Source organism: Protopterus annectens, chromosome 4.part0 (assembly GCF_019279795.1).
Source record: "Protopterus annectens isolate FY-2018-M chromosome 4.part0, PAN1.0, whole genome shotgun sequence".
Lineage (NCBI taxonomy): Eukaryota > Metazoa > Chordata > Ceratodontiformes > Protopteridae > Protopterus > Protopterus annectens.
Genome location: NC_056733.1, coordinates 978,526,511 through 978,551,095, shown reverse-complemented (window position 1 = coordinate 978,551,095; position 24,585 = coordinate 978,526,511).

Below are 24,585 nucleotides of genomic sequence, written 5' to 3'. Positions count from 1 at the left end.
ATGTCTGTGAATGTGTGTGTGTGTGTGTGTGTGTGTGTGTGTGTGTGTGTGTGTGTGTGTGTGTGTGTGTGTGTGTGTGTGTGTGTGTGTGTGTGTGTGTGTGTGTGTTTGTGTGTGTGTGTGTGCGTGTGCGTGTGTGTGTGTGTGTGTGTGTGTGTGTGTGTACTCACATTTATTTGTTTGTATACATCTACACTACATAAGGCCATGCTGTGCAGTATATCTGTATGCATACAATCTGTAGCTCTAGTGTCATGAAAGTACTTACTAAATTACTCTAATCACTGACCCTTCTTAGTGTCTGTTTTAATGTATAAATAAAATACTGCAAAAGTGAGACTCCTTTGCTCTTACAAAATATGTAAATGACTTCAGCCTGATATACATCCGACTACCATCCTCAAGACTCAAGCTTATTTATAGCACATCTTCACTATTTTACAGAAATGGCTTGTCACCCTGGGCCTAATTCTTAAAGCAGAACACACTGCAGGTTTTTCGCATTAATTACTCCAGTACAGGCTGATTCTCATTTCCTGTCAGTTCCATGAGGAATTCTAACGTGAGTGAGTATACATGGTAAAATTGTCGGTGTGACATTTGATCAGAGTCTTCTAGATGTGCTGCCCATTTAAACTGGGGTAACTGAACAGGACCTGCATGCCCTTGATCTCAAATCTAAAGATGTTTCTGACAGTTGTAGCACCTTTATATGAAGTAGCATATCACTGTATTATTGGTCCGCCAGCTCTTTTCTGTGACTTGTAGTGCTTGTCTCCTATGGTGAGATCTGTTTTGACTCAGGACCAGAGTAATTTGTCATTTTCCTAAACTTTTTGTGAAGCCCAATGTGATGAACTGTCATCTAAAATGTATCTTCTAATCACAGCATAACAGCTCAAAATGTTGATGTGCTTTGTGAATGTCTGTCTCTGTTTTATGATTGCCAGATGGTAACAACATATTTCTTAAATTAGCGGATTATTTCTTTGCAGCCACATTTTTTTCTGTTTGACCTTTCAGGAGAGACATTCTTATTAAGGCAGTTATGAGGTGTGCATATGAGTTTTAATGGTAATCAGAAAGCATTGGGGGATGACTCTGTAATGTGTTCTAATTTTTTATTTTAATGGCATTGAGAAAACATTTTGTGTCTGAGGTTTTACTGCAAATTATTCCTGTTTGTCACTCATTTCTCACATCACCTTCTTAAATAACTACAACTTGTAATGTAGAATGTGGCACTTAATTTCTGTATTTTTTTCAGAATTAATCTGACAGCATGGCGTGTACTTTTAATTCCTAATTGACACCTTGTAATCATCCCAAACTATTACTAGATTCATCCCCACTTTTCCTTTATTATAGCTCTAGGGAGGCCACTTAGTTTAGCCTCACTTTGTGGTCAGTTGTATCTTGTATGATGGTAAAGACCAATGTCAAGGAGAACATGACTCCACGTCTCATTTAAAAATCAATGGAGAAAGGTCTGATGAAGAAATTGGTATCTTCATCAATGAAACAGAGAGACCCTCCATTTTATTTTATTTTATTTGTTTATTTATTTTACATTTGTTGACTGGGCTAGTCCAACTAGATACATTTCCATTTTCAGTAGAGGCCCGGGGAGAAAAGCTCCAATATAACACAAGATGTAATATACAATTTTATAACAAATAAAGTATAACAAATAAAGTAAGAGGAATTTGGAATGAAAAGAGGATTTTAAGAAGTGCATTATTAAGAAGGTGAGTATTAAGTAATATAACATCATGCGGTTGTTTAATAAGAGAGATACACTAGAGTTCATTGTTTCATAACATAAATGCCTGTGGATATATATTTTTACAATAACAACTTTTAGTATCCAGAGGGGTATGTAGAGTATGACTGTGTAGCCATAGGCAATAAGAGGATATTAATAGGAAAGGTAATAGATTAATCAGGGCTAGTGCAGGGACATAACCAGTGTGATTTTAGGTGACTTTTAAGCTTTAGTTTAAAGAGTGCCAGTGAAGGAAGTAGAGTGAGATCAGTAGGTAGAAGGTTCCAGTGTTTCCCAGCAGTACAGTGAAGGAAGTAGAGTTAGATCAGTAGGTAGAAGGTTCCAGTGTTTCCCAGCAGTACAGTGAAGGAAGTAGAGTTAGATCAGTAGGTAGAAGGTTCCAGTGTTTCCCAGCAGTACAGTGAAGGAAATAGAGTTAGATCTGTAGGTAGAAGGTTCCAGTGTTTCCCAGCAGTACAGTGAAGGAAGTAGAGTTAGATCAGTAGGTAGAAGGTTCCAGTGTTTCCCAGCAGTACAGTGAAGGAAGTAGAGTTAGATCAGTAGGTAGAAGGTTCCAGTGTTTCCCAGCAGTACAGTGAAGGAAGTAGAGTTAGATCAGTAGGTAGAAGGTTCCAGTGTTTCCCAGCAGTACAGTGAAGGAAGTAGAGTTAGATCAGTAGGTAGAAGGTTCCAGTGTTTCCCAGCAGTACAGTGAAGGAAGTAGAGTTAGATCAGTAGGTAGAAGGTTCCAGTGTTTCCCAGCAGTACAGTGAAGGAAGTAGAGTTAGATCAGTAGGTAGAAGGTTCCAGTGTTTCCCAGCAGTACAGTGAAGGAAGTAGAGTTAGATCAGTAGGTAGAAGGTTCCAGTGTTTCCCAGCAGTACAGTGAAGGAAGTAGAGTTAGATCAGTAGGTAGAAGGTTCCAGTGTTTCCCAGCAGTACAGTGAAGGAAGTAGAGTTAGATCAGTAGGTAGAAGGTTCCAGTGTTTCCCAGCAGTACAGTGAAGGAAGTAGAGTTAGATCAGTAGGTAGAAGGTTCCAGTGTTTCCCAGCAGTACTGGTGAAAAGGTGTTTAAAGAGTGCCAGTGAAGGAAGTAGAGTTAGATCAGTAGGTAGAAGGTTCCAGTGTTTCCCAGCAGTACAGTGAAGGAAGTAGAGTTAGATCAGTAGGTAGAAGGTTCCAGTGTTTCCCAGCAGTACAGTGAAGGAAGTAGAGTTAGATCAGTAGGTAGAAGGTTCCAGTGTTTCCCAGCAGTACAGTGAAGGAAGTAGAGTTAGATCAGTAGGTAGAAGGTTCCAGTGTTTCCCAGCAGTACTGGTGAAAAGGTGTTTAAAGAGTGCCAGTGAAGGAAGTAGAGTTAGATCAGTAGGTAGAAGGTTCCAGTGTTTCCCAGCAGTACAGTGAAGGAAGTAGAGTTAGATCAGTAGGTAGAAGGTTCCAGTGTTTCCCAGCAGTACAGTGAAGGAAGTAGAGTTAGATCAGTAGGTAGAAGGTTCCAGTGTTTCCCAGCAGTACAGTGAAGGAAGTAGAGTTAGATCAGTAGGTAGAAGGTTCCAGTGTTTCCCAGCAGTACAGTGAAGGAAGTAGAGTTAGATCAGTAGGTAGAAGGTTCCAGTGTTTCCCAGCAGTACTGGTGAAAAGGTGTTTAAAGAGTGCCAGTGAAGGAAGTAGAGTTAGATCAGTAGGTAGAAGGTTCCAGTGTTTCCCAGCAGTACAGTGAAGGAAGTAGTTAGATCAGTAGGTAGAAGGTTCCAGTGTTTCCCAGCAGTACCAGAGAACGAAGTAGAGTTAGATCAGTAGGTAGAAGGTTCCAGTGTTTCCCAGCAGTACAGTGAAGGAAGTAGAGTTAGATCAGTAGGTAGAAGGTTCCAGTGTTTCCCAGCAGTACTGGTGAAAAGGCGTTTAAAGAGTGCCAGTGAAGGAAGTAGAGTTAGATCAGTAGGTAGACGGTTCCAGTGTTTCCCAGCAGTATTTGTGAAAAGGCTATCACCTGACAGGTTATTGGACTTACTTATGCTAGCAAGTAGTTTACTTGACGAGCGTAGGGGATTAAGATTATTATAAGGGGTAATGAGGTTAGCAAGTATTGGAGCATTATTTGGTTGGTAAAAGACTTTATGAGCAATGGTGAGTTGGGAAAAAGTTAGCACGTTAGGGAGTTCAAGGCACTCTTGCTGCTTTAGATTCAGACAATGGTGTGTTAGAAATGCATTACCAGTGGCAAATCTGGCAATGTTGTTATAGGAGTTTGATAGTTTGAGAAGAATATTTTTCTTTAGATTAGTATAAATAGGAGAAGCATAGAGGAAAGTTGAGATTAAGTGAGAGTGGGCAATGGTGGTTCTAGCTATGGGAGTTAAGAAGGGTTTGATTCTATATAAGGAGCCCATTTTTCTGTTCACTGTTTGAATGGTGTTATTTATATGGTTATTGAAGTTAAGGTTGTTGTCAGTTGTGACTCCTAATAGTTTGGTAGTAGGATCGGGAAAGATGAGGGTTCCGTTGTTAGATTTAATAGAGAAGTCTATAGGAGAGGACCTATTTGTAGCTGTGAAAAGTAGAAGTTTGTTTTTTTTGGCATTTAAAAGGAGGCAGCATTTAAGGAACCAGTCTTCTACTGAGTTGAATACTTTTTGAGTTAGAGAGTGTAGATCAGAAGTGGAGGTGGCAGAACGTATAAGTGTGGAATCATCAGCATATTGAATGCAGGTGGCTTCTGGGACTGCTACATGAAGGTCGTTGATGAATAGTGAAAAAAGAAGAGGTCCTAAAATGGAGCCCTGGGGGACTCCAAGGGTGACTGGCAGGTGGGATGAAAGTTTATTTTCCCAGAGAACTGCCTGTTGCCTATTGTTAAGGTAAGACTTGAACCATTGTATAGCTGGGGTATCCAGAGCAAGAAGTGCAAGAGTATTTATAAGCAGGGGATGGTTTACCATATCAAAAGCCTTTGAAAGGTTGATGAAGAGAGCAGAAGAGAGGATGTTGTTATTACGGTTCTTATTAATGGAGTCGGTGAAAGATACTAGAGCGGTGGTAGTGCTATGAAATGGCCTAAAGCCAGGCTGGCACTTAGCCAGTAAGTCCTGTGTAGTAAGGTGGTCTAGTAGCTGGTGGTGAATGCACTTTTCCATGACTTTAGCTAAAGGTGATAGTAAAGCTATTGGTCTGTAATTAGAGTAGTCGTTAGATTTACCACCTTTATGTAGGGGGATGATGTGGGAGATTTTCCAGATGTCTGGAATGATTCCGTCATTAATGGTTCTGTTAAGTAGGATGGATATGGGAAAAGCAATAACTCTGGCTGCTATTGGCAAATATTCAGAAGGTAACTGATCGGTTGAACGAGTACAAGGCTTACGTTTTAGTAAGATTTTGTAGATGAAAGTGGTTGAGATAGGTTGAAATCTAAATGTTGGTAAAGATTCAACTAGAGAAGATGGGAGCCTCGTGTTATCAGTGGAAATCTGGCTAGCTAGGGATTGTATGGTCTCTGTGAAGTAGGTGTTGAAGTTGTTGGTATGGTCTCTGTGAAGTAGGTGTTGAAGTTGTTGGTATGGTCTCTGTGAAGTAGGTGTGGAAGTTGTTGGTACGGTCTCTGTGAAGTAGGTGTTGAAGTTGTTGGTATGGTCTCTGTGAAGTAGGTGTTGAAGTTGTTGGTATGATCTCTGTGAAGTAGGTGTTGAAGTTGTTGGTATGGTCTCTGTGAAGTAGGTGTTGAAGTTGTTGGTATGGTCTCTGTGAAGTAGGTGTGGAAGTTGTTGGTATGGTCTCTGTGAAGTAGGTGTTGAAGTTGTTGGTATGGTCTCTGTGAAGTAGATGTTGACATTGTTGGTATGGTCTCTGTGAAGTAGGTGTTGAAGTTGTTGGTATGGTCTCTGTGAAGTAGGTGTTGAAGTTGTTGGTATGGTCTCTGTGAAGTAGGTGTTGAAGTTGTTGGTATGGTCTCTGTGAAGTAGGTGTTGAAGTTGTTGGTATGGTCTCTGTGAAGTAGGTGTTAAAGTTGTTGGTATGGTCTCTATGAAGTAGGTGTTGACCTTGTTGGTATGGTCTCTGAGAAGTAGGAGTTGGAGTTGTTGGTATGGTCTCTGAGAAGTAGGTGTTGACATTGTTGGTATGGTCTCTGTGAAGTAGGTGTTGAAGTTGTTGGTATGGTCTCTGTGAAGTAGGTGTTGAAGTTGTTGGTATGGTCTCTGTGAAGTAGGTGTTGAAGTTGTTGGCTATTTGATTTGGGGTGTTATGATCAGCAGCATGAGGGGATGGTGTGCTAGACTGACCAGGGTTGAGGAGCCTATAGATGTTAATCCAAAATTTCTGTGGATTCTTTTGGTGTGTTTGTTGGAGCTTACAATAGTAGTTCTTTTTGTCAGATAGTATAGCTTTTTTGGTTGTGTTTTTTAGCTGCCTAAAGGTTTGTTGTTCATGGGAGGTTCTGTTAGCTCTCCATTTAGCCCAAGCTTTGTTTCTAAGTAGAATTTTTTGATTGGTCTCTTTTGTTAACCAGGGGGCTGGTTTGGATTTTATTCTAATAGATCGTTTAGGTGCATGCACATCATGGTTTAGGTGCATGCACATCTAGGATTGCCAGAAATTTAGAGTTAAAATGTTTGACAGTCTCATCTAGTGGGAGTATTTTTAGAGGTTTCCAGTCACATGATTTGAGTTAATTTTGGAATAGTGCAGGGTCAAAGTGTTTCTTTGTTCATGAAATCCTGTAGGTAGGGGTGTTAGGGATATCATTCTTTTGTCTTATTATAAAGGTTAAAGTATGATCACTTAGATCATCTGGTAAGGTTCCTACTTTGTAAGTATGTGGGTGTTTGTTTATAAGTATCCAGTCTAAGGTGCTCTCTTTTTTGGTTGGTTTGTTGATTCTGGTAGTCGAGTTAATAGTTTGTATAAAGCCATGGAGATTAATATGTGCGGATGGGTTATTAGAGTTGATGATTTTCCAGTCAGTGTTAAAGTCACCTAATATTATTGTTTCTTGTGGGTACGTTGAGGGCACCCAGCTAAGAATATCTTCTATTATAGTGTTGTTATTACCGGGGGGCAGGTAGATACAGATCACATAGAGGGATTTGTTAGGGTTGATTTGAAGTTTGGAGATAAGGAATTCAGCCTTACTGTCCAAAGGTGGCTTATCAGTTATAGAGGAAATCTGTAGTCCACTTTTATAGAGGAGTGCTACTCCCCCACCCTTACGTTTTAATCGGTCTTGTCTCAATATGTTATAGCCAGGGGGGATAATTTCATTATCTTTAGTTCCAGGTTTTAACCAAGTTTCTGTAAGGCAGAAAATGTTGAAGGAGTGAATATCAAAGAGAGCATGAAGGTGGTCAATTTTGTTATTGATACTGCGGATATTGAGATGTGCTATAAGAAGAGAGTTGGAGAATTTGGTCAAGGTTGGCAGGTTTGTGGAAGTCGTATAATGAGTATTTACTAAAGATGCATTGTTAGGGCCTGGATTGAGGTGTATGTCCCCATCCTGTAGGGTAGGACTTTGTGGTTTTGATAATGGGTTGTGTGAATAGTTTATAAGAAGTTTCCATTTTTTTATAATCAGATTGTTGTACTTAATGTTAGTACATTGATGGTATTGTGGTGATATATAGCAGGGAGAGGGGATGATGTTAATGTGTAAATGGAGGTGAGAGATATCCACAGTGGTTGTTTGTTTTGGAGGGAAGTTGTAGAAGACAAGACTGGGCTTTTCAAGATAGGTTAGGAGATAGGCTGAGGTCAGGATAGGCAAAAATGTGGCTAGGAATATTAAGTTGGTTAGAATAACTTTTATAGCAGCTTGCTTATAGTTATATATAACTATAGAATTACAAATGAGGTAAATAGGGATAGGATAATAAGAAGTGGTAGGAGTGGGAGAGACTAAGGTAGAGGAAGGAGTAGTGCTATTTGGAAAACTGTACTATTAAGTGGAGTTACTAGAGAGAGAGTTAGCGGAAGAGTGAGTGGCTAGGTGGAGTAAATTGTTTGGAGCAATTAATTGGTTGAATGAGTGAGGGGTGTGGTTTAGGAAGTATAAGGTTAGGATCACTGGGGTGGGTGGGATTTTGGGGTAGGGTAGGGGAGCGGAGTGAGACTGCAGGGTGAATGGAGCGGGTTCAGACACGAATACAGGTTTTGCTGGAGAACAATCAGTGAAAAGGGAGTTAGATCTATAGTAAGATATCTAGGAGTTGAGAGTTTAAGATAGCAGAGTGAAAGGAGAGCTGTCTAAGCTGTATTTTAACTAGAAATACAGCTATTTTTCTACAGGAAACATAAACTGGAAAATAATGAGTGATTCTCAGACACTGCTGGGATAAATAAATGGCAATGTGCACCTACCTATGCTAAAAAGGTGGTCCCCATAAGTACCTGGTAGACCATCCCAGGGGCATTGAGAAACTTTCCAATGAAGTTAGCTATATCTTATATTATAAGACTTGGGTCAGGACCTTCTAGAAGGGTACCTGTGGTAGACAATCAGCTTATCTTAAATCCAAAAAAAAACTAAACCTTTATTATTCCTCCCCAACCCCTCACACACCATAAATCTACCTATGTCATTACATCCCTTGACTCAACTACCATTATTCCTGACCCCCATACTAAACATCTAGGCACCATTATTGACGATGAACTGAAATTTAACCAGCACATCCAACATTGTATTTTAAAAAAGCATCAAAAACTGGGACTATTATACAGAAATAGAAAATTCCTTACCCCTGACATGAAACTCTCACTGGGTCAAGCAGTCCTTCTCCCCTCTCTTCTCTATGAAGCCCCTATCCTTACTAATATCCAGACCACACTTTTAACTAAATTAGAACAAACATACAGCAAAATAGCTTGTTTTGCTACCAACTTACCATATAACTCACATCACTGCCTTTCAGTCAACCAGGACCAATGGCCAGAATTTACCCAACAACTCCAACTTACTCAATTTAGAATCCTTTACACCATTTTGAACAAACCCACAGCCTGCCCCTCTTTATCTTCCCTCGCTTTATATTACACTCCCATTCGTTATCTCCGTACAGCCAATCAACAACTCCTGGCCATCTATAAACCCAACAAATACATAGGAAAACTTCTCTACAAACACACTCTAGCCCTGGCCTGGAATAAAGTCCCGTCACACATTAGAACCACCCCACATCCCGTACACTTCAAAAAAAACAGCTAAAACTATTTATACTTGACTCCTGGTCCTGCCACTGTCATGCCCCTACTTAATTACTACCTACCATTGTCATGACCCTACTTAATTACTACCTACCACTGTCATGACCCTACTTAATTACTACCTACCATTGTCATGACCCTACTTAATTACTACCTACCATTGTCATGACCCTACTTAATTACTACCTACCACTGTCATGACCCTACTTAATTACTACCTACTATTGTCATGACCCTTAATTACTACCTACCATTGTCATGACCCTACTTAATTACTACCTACCATTGTCATGACCCTACTTAATTACTACCTACCATTGTCATGACCCTACTTAATTACTACCTACCACTGTCATGACCCTACTTAATTACTACCTACCACTGTCATGACCCTACTTAATTACTACCTACCACTGTCATGACCCTACTTAATTACTACCTACCACTGTCATGACCCTACTTAATTACTAACTACCATTGTCATGACCCTACTTAATTACTACCTACCATTGCCATGCCCACTTTTTACTCAACTAACTATACCTTCATACATCTCACCTACTACTATACTGTATTTTACTGCCATCCCTACTCCACATATCAGGCTACTGTAACCCTCATATTTATTGCTTATACCTGCCTCACCTAACACCGTCTCTTTACCCTACTAACACCTCTCTTTACAATCTTATTCTCATACGTTGTCCTTTATCTGTCTCCCACCTTCCAAAATAAAAAAAAGGTTTAAACTCTAATATTGTTAGCTTAAAATATTTTTTCTGCCTTCGTACACCATGGCAATGTTGCTTCTTTTGTATCTTCATCAGTTTCATGTACTTTGACATGTATATATCTGCCATCATGATATTGTATCTTCATCAGTTTCATGTACTTTGACATGTATATATCTACCGTCATGATATTATATCTTCATCAGTTTCATGTACTTTGACATGTATATATCTACCGTCATGATATTGTATTTTTATCAGTTTCATGTACTTTGATATGTATATATCTACCGTCATGATATTGTATCTTCATCAGTTTCATGTACTTTGGTATGTATATATCTACCGTCATGATATTATATCTTCATCAGTTTCATGTACTTTGATATGTATATATCTACCATCATGATATTGTATCTTCATCAGTTTCATGTACTTTGATATGTATATATCTACCGTCATGATATTGTATCTTCATCAGTTTCCTGTACTTTGATATGTATATATCTACCGTCATGATATTATATCTTCATCAGTTTCATGTACTTTGACATGTATATATCTACCATCATGATATTGTATCTTCATCATTTTCATGTACTTTGACATATATATATCTACCGTCATGATGTATTTTCATCAGTTTCATGTACTTTGACATGTATATATCTACCGTCATGATATTGTATTTTCATCAGTTTCATGTACTTTGATATGTATATATCTACTGTCATGATATTGTATCTTCATCAGTTTCATGTACTTTGATATGTATATATCTACCGTCATGATATTGTATCTTCATCAGTTTCATGTACTTTGATATGTATATATCTACCATCATGATATTGTATCTTCATCAGTTTCATGTACTTTGATATGTATATATCTACCATCATGATATTGTATCTTCATCAGTTTCATGTACTTTGATATGTATATATCTACTGTCATGATATTGTATCTTCATCAGTTTCATGTACTTTGACATGTATATATCTACCATCATGATATTGTATCTTCATCAGTTTCATGTACTCTGATATGTATATATCTGCCATCATGATATTGTATCTTCATCAGTTTTATGTACTTTGACATGTATATATCTACCGTCATGATATCGTATCTTCATCAGTTTCATGTACTTTGACATGTATATATCTGCCGTCATGATATTGTATCTTCATCAGTTTCATGTACTTTGATATGTATATATCTACTGTCATGATATTGTATCTTCATCAGTTTCATGTACTTTGACATGTATATATCTACCGTCATGATATTGTATCTTCATCAGTTTCATGTACTTTGACATGTATATATCTACCATCATGATATTATATCTTCATCAGTTTCATGTACTTTGATATGTTCATAGGTTCATAGATTCATAGGTTCATACTAGGCTATCTGCCCCAGGGCATTTATAAGCCTAGCCAGAATGTGTTTGGCTTTCGCCACACATTTTAAATTCATTTTGCTATGCCCTTTTTCGAGGTTAGTATACTGTGCCTCTGTCTAACAGTGACACAGAAGTGATATCCGGGTTAAACCTACAATCTCCCATCCACTCATCAAGATTCCTCTTGAAGAGAGTCAATGAGGGACTCTGCCTAACCTGGACTGGGATTTATTCCAGAGTGAAGGGAGCCTCTGGGTTATGAATCTGTCCCTCCAACATGTCCTATTTATTTCAGTGCTGAGGTTCAAGTCTCTCAAGCACGTAGCTTGATGGGATTTGGATTTTCTGAGGTGCAGCATGTCCATTAATTCCGGGTTGGACATGGCTTCATACGTCAGGCACAGATCGCCCCTGAACAGGCGGTATGCCACTGAGTAGAGCTGGAGTTTCTTTAACTGGGCAGCATATGGCATCTGTTTGAGCCCTTTGATCCTCTTGGTGAGGTACTTTTGGGGTCTTTCCAGTTGCTGTAGGTGTCTGGTAAGGTACATCCCAAAAGGGGCATTGTACTCAATTATGGGCCTGATGAGGGATGAGTAAAGAGGCACAATGACCTCCCCTGACCTAGATGTGGATTCCTTCATGATTAGGTGGGCTATATAAAATGTTTTTCTAACCACTTTGGCCACATGGTTGTCAAATGAGAGACTGCTATCAACTTGGGTCCCCAGGTCCCTAATTACTTCTTCTGTAATTAATGGATTACCACCTATGTGGTAATTTGTGGGCACTTTGTTTTTGCCAAAGGGGATGACTATACACTTTTTGGCATTTAGCTTGAGGCCAGGGCTCTGGCACCAGTTGTCTGTTTCTATGAGGCCCTTTCGGAGGATGCTTGTGTCAGCTGGAGAGTCTATTATGGCACCCAGTTTGCAGTCATCTGCGAACTTGGTCAGCCACAGTCCTTCCATGTTGGCCTGTACCTCCGAGAAATATATACCGAACAAGAGAGGTCCCAGGACTGAGCCTTGTGGGATACCACTTGTAACTGGTTTGGAGTCTGACGTGGCTCCAGCAATTCTAACCATGTGGGTTCTGTCCTTGAGCCAGTTTGCAACCCATCTAGTGACACAGGGGTTTATATTTAAGCTGGTGAGCTTATCTATAATGCCCGAGTGGGGTATTGTATCAAAGGCTTTTGTGAGGTCCAGGTAGGCTGTGTGGACCACCTTCCCCTCATCAATGGCCTTGGTGACTGTTTCAAAGAAATCAACCAGGTTTAAGAGGCAGGATCTGCCCTTAACAAAGCTGAACTGGGTAGGATCCAGTGTCTGTAGGTCCCCAATATCTTTATTTATGAGGTCCATGATGATCCTTTCCATAGCTTTGCAGACCAAGCTAGTCAGGCTTATGGGGCGATAGTTTCCAGGATCCGTTGAGGCACCACCTTTCTGGAGAGGGACCACTGTCGCTGTATGCCATTCTTTGGGTACATATCCTGTAGTAAGGCTGAGACTGAACAGCAGTTTTATGTTTGGGTTTAGCTCTTCTTGGAGTTCATGTAGGACGCAGCCCGGGACACCGTCTGGTCCCATTGATGCTGTGTTTTTTGCTTTGGAGAGGGCGGCTCTTACCTGAGCATCTGAGATGTCAGGGGGGCAGCACTCTGCTGGGATAGATATTTGTCCTTTTGGTGGGGGGGGGGTTTGCGCTGAACCTGTCAGCTAGAATGTGGGCAATGTCAGTGGGTTTGTTGTATTTTTTGTCATTTTAGACTAATTCTGAGCATATCTGGGAATTCCCACCCAGGTTCCTAACATAACTAAAGAAAGCCTTGTGATTATCCTTAGTATCCTGTGCAATTTTTCTCTCGAAGCTGGCCTTAGATGATTTTATGAGTGCCCGTAGTTTTTTGCTAATACTGATCAGAGATGCCTTCCCTTTTTGGGATTTTGCTCTATCATTTAGTAGCTTCCTCCTTCTATTGTATAGTTTGTTTATGGCTGAGGTCCACCAGACAGGACGTCTGCCTTTGGAGGATTGGGTCTTGGTTTTATTTGGGATTGCATGATCCATGCATTCCTGAAGGTGTTCATAGAATGCATTTATAAAGGATTCTGTGGTCTGGGCCGTATTTTCCACAGGCCCGGGGGCTTTGAAGGATTCCACCTCGGTTTTGAGGAGTGTGAAATTTGTTTTAGAGATGTTTTTCACTGTGGTTTTCTGGGCAGGAGGTGGGGTCAGGATATGAATATCCAGTGAGATTAGTTTATGGTCTGATCTTACCAGTGAGGGATACACTTCTGGTTTGGAGCATAGAGTCCCCATGTTGGTGATGATCAGGTCCAGTATGTTTTCCCCTCTTGTGGGAGTGGTAACACATTGTTCCATAGCATTTGATTTTATAAATTTTAGGAACCTTTGGTCTAGGGTGTTGGAGCTAGAGTAATGCTCCCAGTCTATGTTTGGGTAGTTGAAGTCGCCCAATATAATGGTGTTTGGAGAGACCTTCATATTTTCCAGTGTTCTCAGGAAGGCCGAGTGGGGGTCCTGGGTTTGGGTGGGTGGTCTGTAGCAGGCTATAAACTGGAAGGCAGTTTTACCCACTGTTAGTTGCACATGGTTAGTCTCTGACGCTTCGTGCTGTGCCACCAACCTGGAGGTGTGGGTATCTTTGACGAATATTGATACTCCCCCTCCTTTTGTGGTTCGGTCCATGTTTTGGGGCCGAAAAGCATGGTATGTGGTATAACCTGGTAGTGCTGGGGTGCTCTCGGGAGCCTTGAACCAGGTTTCTGTTACTCCACAGATATCAATGTTCTCCATGCTAAGTAGAGTTTCAAGTGCATGCATCTTGAGGTTTAGATTTCTGGCGTTGAGTAGCATTACTCTTAGTTTCTTATCCCTTGTGATACCTATGGAGGTGTGTTTGTCTTTTGAGCCTTGTCTAAAAAAGGCACTATGGGGGTAGCAAGAGCCTTTGCCAATATCTGAAAGCCCAGGGGTGACAGGTGCAAGCCATCCCTAGTGAAGCATCATGGCTTGTTGAGCATGTCATCCCAGGCTGACAGGCATTGGATCCCCTTTGAATGACACCAATACTTAATCCAATTGTTGAAATTGATCATCTTGTCTTCATATTGTGGCATCATTCTTTGTTAGGGTAAGATGCTACTCAAGGTCAGGGTCATACCGGCCTGGGCCACATGCTCAGAGAGCTTCTCTATGTCTCTTTTCATGTATTCCAGCGAGGTACGTCTCAGGTCATTCACTCCAGCATGGACAATGACTGAGTCATATTTGTACTTGCCTTGGAGTGACCTGAGTGCTTGTGTTATGTGATGGATCCTAGCGCCCGACAGGCAGCTCACTGTGACCTTCTCCTTGTTCAGCCTGGTGAGCGGGACGTCAGTGTGCCTGACGATAGAGTCACCTATTACAAGTGTATCAGGTGTGTTGTTTAGCCTTAAGGGCTGTGACTGTTCGGCACACTGGCTTTGTGAGCTATGTGTTGCACGTGTTTTGTTTTGGGGTAGCGGTTGCTTGGGTGTCTGCTTTGGGGGTCTCTGCTGCTTAGGCAGATTTTTATTTAGAGCCTCCAGTATGTTTTGTGTGTTTATGTGTTTGGTTTGCTGTCGTGGTAGGTCTATGTGAGACTGGAATTGTAGTGAGTGTGGTTTCCTTCTCCTGACTGGTTATGCCAGTACTGAGTTGAGAGAGCTTAGCCTCCAGTTTGGCTATATGGATGCATCTCTCACATGTGTTGGAATTTGTTGGGAGGAGGAGAGGGTTGTCTGTGTACATGAGGCAGTTGTAACATTGCCTCAAGATTCCCAAATTCACCAGCTGGACCAGAGAGGAGATTGACAACTGACCTTTTGACATGCTAGAATAGTATTGGGAATTCCTTTATAATTGAAAGAAAAGGGCCAATGGGGAAAAAGATACTCAAGGAGAGTTTGTGAGGGTGTAGTGCTATTAATTTTTTAGTGCTGACTTATATAATTGCTTTAGTGAGCAAGTGCCAGGTAACTTAAATGCAATGTGTTACAGGCAACCTAAATGCAAAAACGACAAACAGTAACTTTCTTTTAAGTGAAACAAGGAAATAAGTACAGTAAGCAATGCAGATATCACTAGGGATCCACAGAAGTGATGAAAAGCCGCGTTTTAGGTGGTATTAGCGTTTCAGGGAAATAACAAGCAAACAAACAACAAGCATACAAACAAAGCTAGATTCAGCAGGCCTGGATCTAGTCTATGCTACAGCAAACAAGGTAAATATGCTACAGCAAACAAGATATATATCTACCATCATGATATTGTATCTTCATCAGTTTCATCTACTTTGATATGTATATATCTACCGTCATGATATTGTATCTTCATCAGTTTCATGTACTTTGATATGTATATATCTACCGTCATGATATTATATCTTCATCAGTTTCATGTACTTTGACATGTATATATCTACCGTCATGATATCATATCTTCATCAGTTTCATGTACTTTGATATGTATATATCTACTGTCATGATATCATATCTTCATCGGTTTCATGTGCTTTGACATGTACATATCTACCGTCATGATATTGTATCTTCATCAGTTTCATGTACTTTGACATGTATATATCTACCGTCATGATATCATATCTTCATCAGTTTCATGTACTTTGATATGTATATATCTACTGTCATGATATTGTATCTTCTTCAGTTTCATGTACTTTGGTATGTATATATCTACCATCATGATATTGTATCTTCATCAGTTTCATGTACTTTGATATGTATATATCTGCCATCATGATATTGTGTCTTCATCAGTTTCATGTACTTTGACATGTATATATCTACCGTCACGATATTGTATCTTCATCAGTTTCATGTACTTTGATATGCAGATATCTACCGTCATGATATTGTATCTTCATCACTTTCATGTACTTTGATATGCACATATCTACTGTCATGATATTGTATCTTCATCAGTTTCATGTACTTTGATATGTATATATCTACTGTCATGATATTGTATCTTCATCAGTTTCATGTACTTTGATATGTATATATCTACCATCATGATATTGTATCTTCATCAGTTTCATGTACTTTGACATGTATATATCTACCGTCATGTTATTGTTTAGTACTTCTAGTATTTTTACATTCTGTAAATAACTATGTAATTTTTAGTTTCTGTAAATAATTATGTCACTATACTGGAGCTTTTCTCCTCGGGTCACCACTGAAAATGGGCTTTTTTAGCTCAGACTAACCCGATTAACAAATGTCAAATAAATAAATAAATAAGCAATTCAGATTCAGAAAAGTATTTCTGGGAAATATAACATTAAACACTGGAAAGCAGTACAGGCTGAGTATTGTGAAAAATCCTGCACTTAAAGCTAAGCTTTGCTGCAGTGCATTCATGATGAGTCTTGTCTAGTCTCTGAGTTCTAAGGGAAGTGTCTCTTGGGCTCATACCATCTCTCCTTTCCTACAACCTAAGGGTGTTGTGATATACCCCAACATGTAGTCCAATCTGTCCAACATAACATGTCTGCTTGGAGGGATAACATTTCTGAAGTAGAATCAAATAAACACTCTCCCCTTAACAGGATTATTAATGTTGCTGTCAGAATGTATCTTCAAAGCCATTATAGCCATGCACTGCCAGGGTACTTTCCATGCCTTTGTACCATGTTTCAGTAACTGCACTGATGTCAGCATTCTCCAGGCGAGGAGAACTTCCAGGGAGTGCAGTTTCTTGTTGAGGCTCCTAGCATTGAGCAGTAACGCCTTCAGCTTGTCCCGAGTAGCTTGGGAGATGTTGGGAGACTTTGTTTGGATGGAAAAGCCTACAAAAGGCACTATGGAGTGGATAATGTTTTGTTCAATATCAAAAGCCTAGAGGTGACAGATGAAGACCAGCCCTGGAAAAGCAGAGTGGCCTATCAACCATGTCCTCCCAGGCTGACAAGTATTGGACCCCTTTGGAATGACACCAGTAGCTACGTCAATTGTTAAAGTCGATCATATTCTGCAGGTATTGTGGCACTATCCCTGGAGACAGTAGAATGTTGCTCAAAGCTAGGCTCATACCTGCCTGTGACACACATTCTGAGAACTCAATCATGTCTCTCTTCATATAGTCCAAGGAGGTACATCTCAGGTCATTCATACCTCATGGACTATAACTGAGTCATACTGGTACTTAGAGGTGAGTGACCTGAGTGTTTGCATGATCTAGTAAATCCCCTGACAGGCAACTAACTGTAATTTTCCCCTTATCCATCCTGGTAAGAGGGACATCAGTGTCTCTCACAATGGAGTCTCTTATGGCCAGAATGTTGGGGTGTGGAGTGTTTCACCTTATGGGCTTGGTAGTTGAGGCACAATGAGATGTGCCTTTATGTGATGTGATGGGAAATGTCTTGTTCATGTGCATGTGGAATTTCTGAACACTATGCCTGAAAGGCTTTTGAGGTTTGGTGTTACATGTGAGCATATCTGCATATGTGGGTCCATGTGTGTGGTCCTTTGTGGGTGCAGTGAGTGGTGTATGTGAGTCACTGACAACCTGTTTGATATTTTTTGTTTCTGCTTGTGAGAATCTAGCCTCCAGTGTCAATGTGTAGCTGCATCTCTCTCATACTGTATTTGTCTGTTCAAGAACTAAGTGGTTATCTGTATACATAAGACAAGTGTTACATTGCCTCAGGATACCCATGTCCACCAAGTTGGATCCAGAAATAACAGGAAAGTGCTCATCCATGGTTGCACGTCCTAATGTGCAGTTGAAAGGATAGGAGTGAGTGGAGGGTGTCTGTAACCAGATGAAGGAAGGGTGCTTACCTGGTGTAAACTGCACCTAACCTAAGCAATGATGCTGTCCAGTGCCAAACCAGATGCTCTCTGGGCAAAAGTAGTCCTGTGTTCTATAATAAGGTAACCAACACAGTAAACTTTCGCTGTAATGAAAATAACCAATGTTTCCAGATGTTTCTACCAACACCGGGTACTGGCAAAGAATGTAGCTCCAAGCAAATATGCCAAATTTATACCAGACCTTTTAAAAGCCCAAATATTACAGTCAAACTGGAGACTTGAATTGTCCACACTAGATTACATATATGATATTAATTATCACAGATATTCTGGTGGATGGTGGTTTGGGATGTAAGCTAAATTAACTTTTTTGATCGTGTCCAACAAAGCTATAATCAAGTCTATAGAATGATTATGGGAGAAGTTTCCATCTCTAAAGCATGGCAACAGGAGTAATGAATATCGGTACAAATGGAATCATAGCAGTAAGCCTTGTTTTTCCAGGTATTAGGCAAAGCACTACATTTTGTACATCATTATATGTAAAGCCATGGAAAGAATTATCATGGAGATGATCAGTAGAGATATAGTAAACCTCCAGACACTGGATCCAACCAAGTTTGGTCTCATCAAGGGCAAATCATGCCTACTCAACTTGGTGGACTTCTTCAAGAAGGTCACCAAAGTAATGAATGAGGGCAAAATTGTTCACACTCTCTACCTTGATCTGACCAAGGCATTTGACACAATACCCCACTTGGGCATGGTTGAAAAACTCAAGAGGTTAGGTACAAACCTGTATGTCACCCGGTGGATAGCCAACTGGCTCACAGACAGGACCCAGGAAGTTAGAATTGGGGAGTCTACCTCTACAAAGACGTCAGTCACAAGTGAAGTCCCTCAGGGATCAGTCCTTGGACCCTTCCTTTTTGGCATTTACTTCTCAGATGTCAAGGCCAGTGTCAGTGGTCTCTGGCTGACTAAATTTGCAGATGATTGCAAATTAGGAGGTGTCATTGAATCTCACACTGACACAAATGTTCTCCATTAGGGTCTGACACAGACAAACAACTGGTGTCAGAGCCATGGACTAAAACTAAATTCCAAGAAATGCATAATAGTATCCTTTGGGAAGTCATCCATCCCTGGTAACTATTATATTGACAACACACCCCTTAGAGTTGACCCAGTAGTCAGGGACTTAGGGACACACATAGCTAGTAATATAGCCTTTGACCATCATGTGTCTACAGTAATGAAGAAATCATTCTACATTGCACAACTTATAAACAAAGGTATGGTATCTAAGTCCAAGGAAGTCATTGTTCCACTGTATTTGGCATTCATCAGACCTATCATTGCATACAATCCCCCCTTTGGTATGTACCTAACCAGGCATATCCAACAATTGGAACGTCCACAGAGGTTCCTCACTACAAGAATACAGGACATAAGTAAAATGTCTTATGCAGACTGCCTCAAGGCCCTAGTCCTGTATTCTGTCTCCTACAGGCTTTTGAGGGGAGAGCTATGCCTGGCATACAGGGCATTGTCAGACCCCACTTTGATGGACGTCCTACATATCCACAAAACAAACAGTACCATAATTACCCATTGTAAAGACTTAAACCTTGCCTGTGATATAAATAGGTCCTGCTGGAGAGACAGGTATGTATCCCAGAGACTACCCCATCTATGGAACAGGCTCCCCATCCATGTGAAGCAGAGTTCCTCCCTAACCCAATTCAAGTGCAACTTGGACAATTGGATGGGAAACCGGTAATTCATTCCTGGTTTGGCACCTGTGTCTCTAATGGACACAGGCAACCTGTAAATGGTTCATCTCCCAAACCCCTGCTTACACTTATCAAGGGTATCAGAACTTGTCAGTGATTTGGGATGCATGGCTAGGCTTAAAAAGGCCCTTGTAGTTGTTAGCCTAGTAAACACCTATGAACCTATAATTGAGTAATTCATTCGATCTATATAAATCTCAGATACAATGCTGAAATACAGAGCATATCCCCCTTTTTTCTTTCTCTCTATAAAGGTACTATATTAATCAATAAAAGGAGAAAAGGGACAAGACAAAAAATAATCCACTATTATATGATATATTCTGATATATATATATATATATATATATATATATATATATATATATATATATATATACTCTCATTGGTTATATAGTACTAATTCCACAAACATAAATTAACTGAACTTAAAACAACAACAATAATCACAAAAGAGAGGGCATGTTTGTTCATATTCTCTCTAAGTATTGCTTTGATGAATTTGTACTTGATTTGGGCAATGGAAGTGTATATGAGGAGACTAATTTAAATTGTTTCTTAAAATATACAGTTGTTGTTGTTGTTGTGTCTTTCGGCTTTTCCCGGTTAGGGGTCAGCACAGCGGAATTCTGGTCCACTAATGATTGGCAGTACATTTTTACATGCCGAGTTGCCGGCCCTAACGCACAACCTTCAACGAAGGTACACCCATTCACGCATGTCTCCACGCTGAAGACGCTCTAGCTGAGAACCAAATAGGACATCTTACTGCAAGGCAACAACGCTACTGCAGCACCACCACCGGGGAATAGTATAGTTGTGGCATAATCTAAGACTCGAGGAGGGAACGGAAAAGAGAAACATGGATTGTTGTCCCCTGTTATGATGAGCTGGGTAGAATGGCTTGGGCTTAAGTAAAAAATTCAAGTTGATAGTTGTGGAAAGTGTGTAGGAGTTGGTTATGTATGTTAAAGTAAAATAGCTATGCTTCGTAAACAAAACAAGCTGTTTTTCATATATATCCTCTGACATGTGAATGAAAAAGGGGAAAAAGTAAATCACGTTCATACCACATGAAACTTTAGCTTAGGTAAGAATCCTGGTTTCCCGCCAAGATCGGAAGCGAGTCAATGTGAAGATAAACAGGCAAACAAAGTGATGTGACTGAAGGAAATGTGCGTCAGCTATGCTTAACAGTGCACATTAAAGGGGCAAAGGTCAGTGCCTCAGAAACCTTAAAGGGGGAACATGCACACATTACTGATGTTTCTATTTAAGTTAAAGTTAAGTAGAAGATATAATAAAATATAAAGTTTTTTTTATATTTAACTAAAAGAGAAGGCTTTAAATAATAGTATAGACTCCTCAGATGTGCAATAGTAATATATGCTGATAATATATCCTCATACCCTGTTCAAAACCAGACATCTGATGATATCTTACCAAAAATAAGAATAAACACTTATGGATAACTTATATTCCCACATATATATTTATATAAGACAATGAGTATGTGAAAAACAGATTCTGAAAACCTGCTAATCTAATAGTGTAGTAAAAGCTAAGAGCTATTAGAGGTATATGTTTGTGACATCAGAAAGATGAAAAAGAGGCAGGAAAAAGAGAAGAGAAGGGAAGGAAAGAAAGGAGGAAGGGTAAAATAAACATACATGATCCGTTTGTGTGGTAGCTTTGGGAGATTCGTGCAGTTTGTTGGAGAGACAACAAACTGAAATAGCTTAAGAGACATATATATGGAGATGCAACCCCTGGTTGCCTATGGCACATACTCTATTTCTTTTTTTTTTTTTTATTTATCTTGCGAATGCATTCTGAAGGGTTTTGGATGTGGGTATGAGCAGAGATCTAGATATGATAATAGTTTACTGCTTGTTGAACACAGCGACCAAGTGGCCCATTTCATTTCCTCTGATTTTTGGTAGAGAAGTAGTTGTTATTCACATACCATGTGGGTGTCTCTCACTGTGAAGATAGGTGAAGGCTGACAGCCTAGCTAGATAAAATTTTGTAGATAATTCTGTCATTTGTAAATATTAATGTAAGCCACAGACTTGTTCTCTTAAATGTGAAAAGGCTGAATTGGATGTTGAACTGAAAAAAATGTAACAGTGCACTCTTCTGTAAGAAAGCTGATAAGTCAAGCATTTCATGACTATCTTTGATCTCAAGGCTCGGAGCCGAGATGTCTGGATGAAGGAATTCTGGCTATTGTTTTGAGACCAGAGTTAATTGGTAGAATTTGCATGTATAATTTCTTTTATTCCTCTGGCTTCCTGACCAGCTGCAAGATCAAAAGGGCTATTAACCTCTGAGTTTCTTTTAGCCTGGGAACCAGAAAGAAATTATGTAATCTGAAATGAATCAGTGGTACTGTGTTATCAATTTAAGGACAGAAAGAATGAGGGCATTTAGCATTTGTCTTCAGAACATCTATCTCACCAGCACTCCGCCTGTGTTCTATATGTAAGTTTATTTTAGAACTGTCTTTTCTCTTAGATATAGATAAGAACTAGGAAGATTAGATTATTTTTTTCTGTACTGATGTCAGAACTTTTCTACTGAATTATTTCAAGTATTTCTCTATGATCTCTGATCTCTTGACTAGCACTGTGTAGTAAGAAGCATTGTCTTGTGTTTTTATTATTTATTATTAAATATTTTTAAACCTTTCGACTGTGGCAGTTTTGTGTAGAGATAATTTAAGCTCTAAGAGTACTTTGCATGCATATAGAGATACTGCCCAAGTCACTCCAATAAGCCTTGACTGTTCGGTTGCTCTTACCATTTGGATAATAACATTGCACAGTATAATTGGACACCCTTTCATCAGGGCCTTTTAGTAGCTGATAAACATTAGTGTGTGGTGGCAAGTGGTACTACCGTATAGTCTGAGTAAAGGGGACACAGCTGAAGAACCTGTGCCAGCCTTCCCCAGGAGCATATGTGTGGTTGTATACAACTCTTATCTCAAAGTGTGTGTGTGTGTGTGTGTGTGTGTGTGTGTGTGTGTGTGTGTGTGTGTGTGTGTGTGTGTGTGTGTGTGTGTCAGCTACTTGGGCAGGGACATGAAGCACTAGTTGGACAGAGAGGGCACTGGAGGTTTTATCTTGCCCATTAGGCTGAGATCTAGACCCTATAGCTGTGCCAGTGGGTAGTCTTATTGAAGACCTGGAGAGAAAGGGAGAAACCAGCCCCAGACTGACTGCTATCTCTGTGTGCTCTTAAGGGAAATTGTGCTTTACTCTGTGTGTATTTATTATATTTTTCCTATATGGACGTCCCTTACTGGTGTTAGTGATGAGAATTGAGGCTCCTTGATTGTTGGGTCAGTGCACGTGTGTCCCATATTAATTGTTTGGCAGTGATGGGATATCTACACCACATATTAATTGGTTGGCAAATACTAATTGGCTTGTAGTGATGTGGGTAGTGTGAATTCCTGTAGCTTGTGTACAGTGTTTTCTGAATGTGCTTTTGTGCTCTAAATCAGCCATGCAGTGAATTCTCAGAGTTCAGATCACAATTATTTTATTTCTTTTGTTAGCTTAGTCAGGGAGAGCAGGCAGCATGTCAGCAGAGGAGTACGGAAAGCTGACAAGGAACCAGCTGGCTGAGATGTGCCAGGCTAGGGGACTGGTGCATGGAAACCTCATTAAGGCAGACGTGATTGCAGCTTTGGTCACAGATACATCAGAAAACAACAACCAGGAGGATGATCAGACTGGCAGTGGAGATGTACCACACTCAGAGAATGGACAGCTCAACCTTTCTGCAGAGGACTTAAAAATCCATCTGGAGCTAAAGATACTTGAGTTTGAGGCTAGGCATTTGAAAATAGAAGCAGGTGAGAGACTGAGGCATCTAGAGAGTGAGGACAATAAGAAATTGTGACATTTGCAGGCTGAGGAGGATGAGAAACTGCTACACCTGGAAGCTGAGGAAAAGGAAGGGCAGAGGCAGCACGAAAGGGAGATGCTGACTCTTTGCCAGAGTCATGGAGGTGATGGGGAAGGGAGTAACCAGACCCCAGAAGCACAAAAGGTCAGTAAATTTTTTCCGCAGTTTACAGAGAGGGATAATTTTGATAGTTTCATTCACATGTTTGAGAGGGTATGTAAACAGTATGATGTTGACCAAAGGCTCTGGGTACAGTTCCTGACCTGCTTACTCCATGGTAAAGCTGTAACTGTGTTGTCTAAAATTTATAATCAGGAATGTTTTGATTATACAACAGTTAAGACCTGCTTGTTAGAATTTTTTAAGCTAACACCAGAAATTTATAAGAAAAAGTTTTGTGAGCATAGATGCAAGGTAGATGAAAGTGTGTGTGAATATGTTGCCGAACTTAGCACTTACTTTCATAGGTGGGTGAGTGGATGTCAGGTCACCACTTTTGAAGAGCTGGCAGACCTTTTGGTGAGGGAACAAGCCCATAGAATTTTGCCTGAAGACATGAGGATCTGGTTAGCTTATAGACACTGTGCTACTTCAGATGAGTTGGGAAAGAAGGGAGACCTATACCTAGCAAGCAGGGTATCCCTGCACAGGAAAGAGACCCCAAACACTGCTCATGGGTCTAAAGGAACCCATGGTGGGCATCCCAGACTGCTCCAACAGTATCTACCAGTAGCAGAGGAAGCCAATAGTCCAGGTACACATCCAGGACCTAGGTTTAAATGTTTTGAATGCAACCAGTGCAGCCATGTGGCATGCAGATGTCCATGGAGGCAAGCTGGGGAACAAAAAGTGAGAGAGCCAGTAAGTGGAAAAGACAAAATGTCAATAGTAGGTTGCCTTGAGACAGCAAGGGTACTGAACTACCATCCTGCA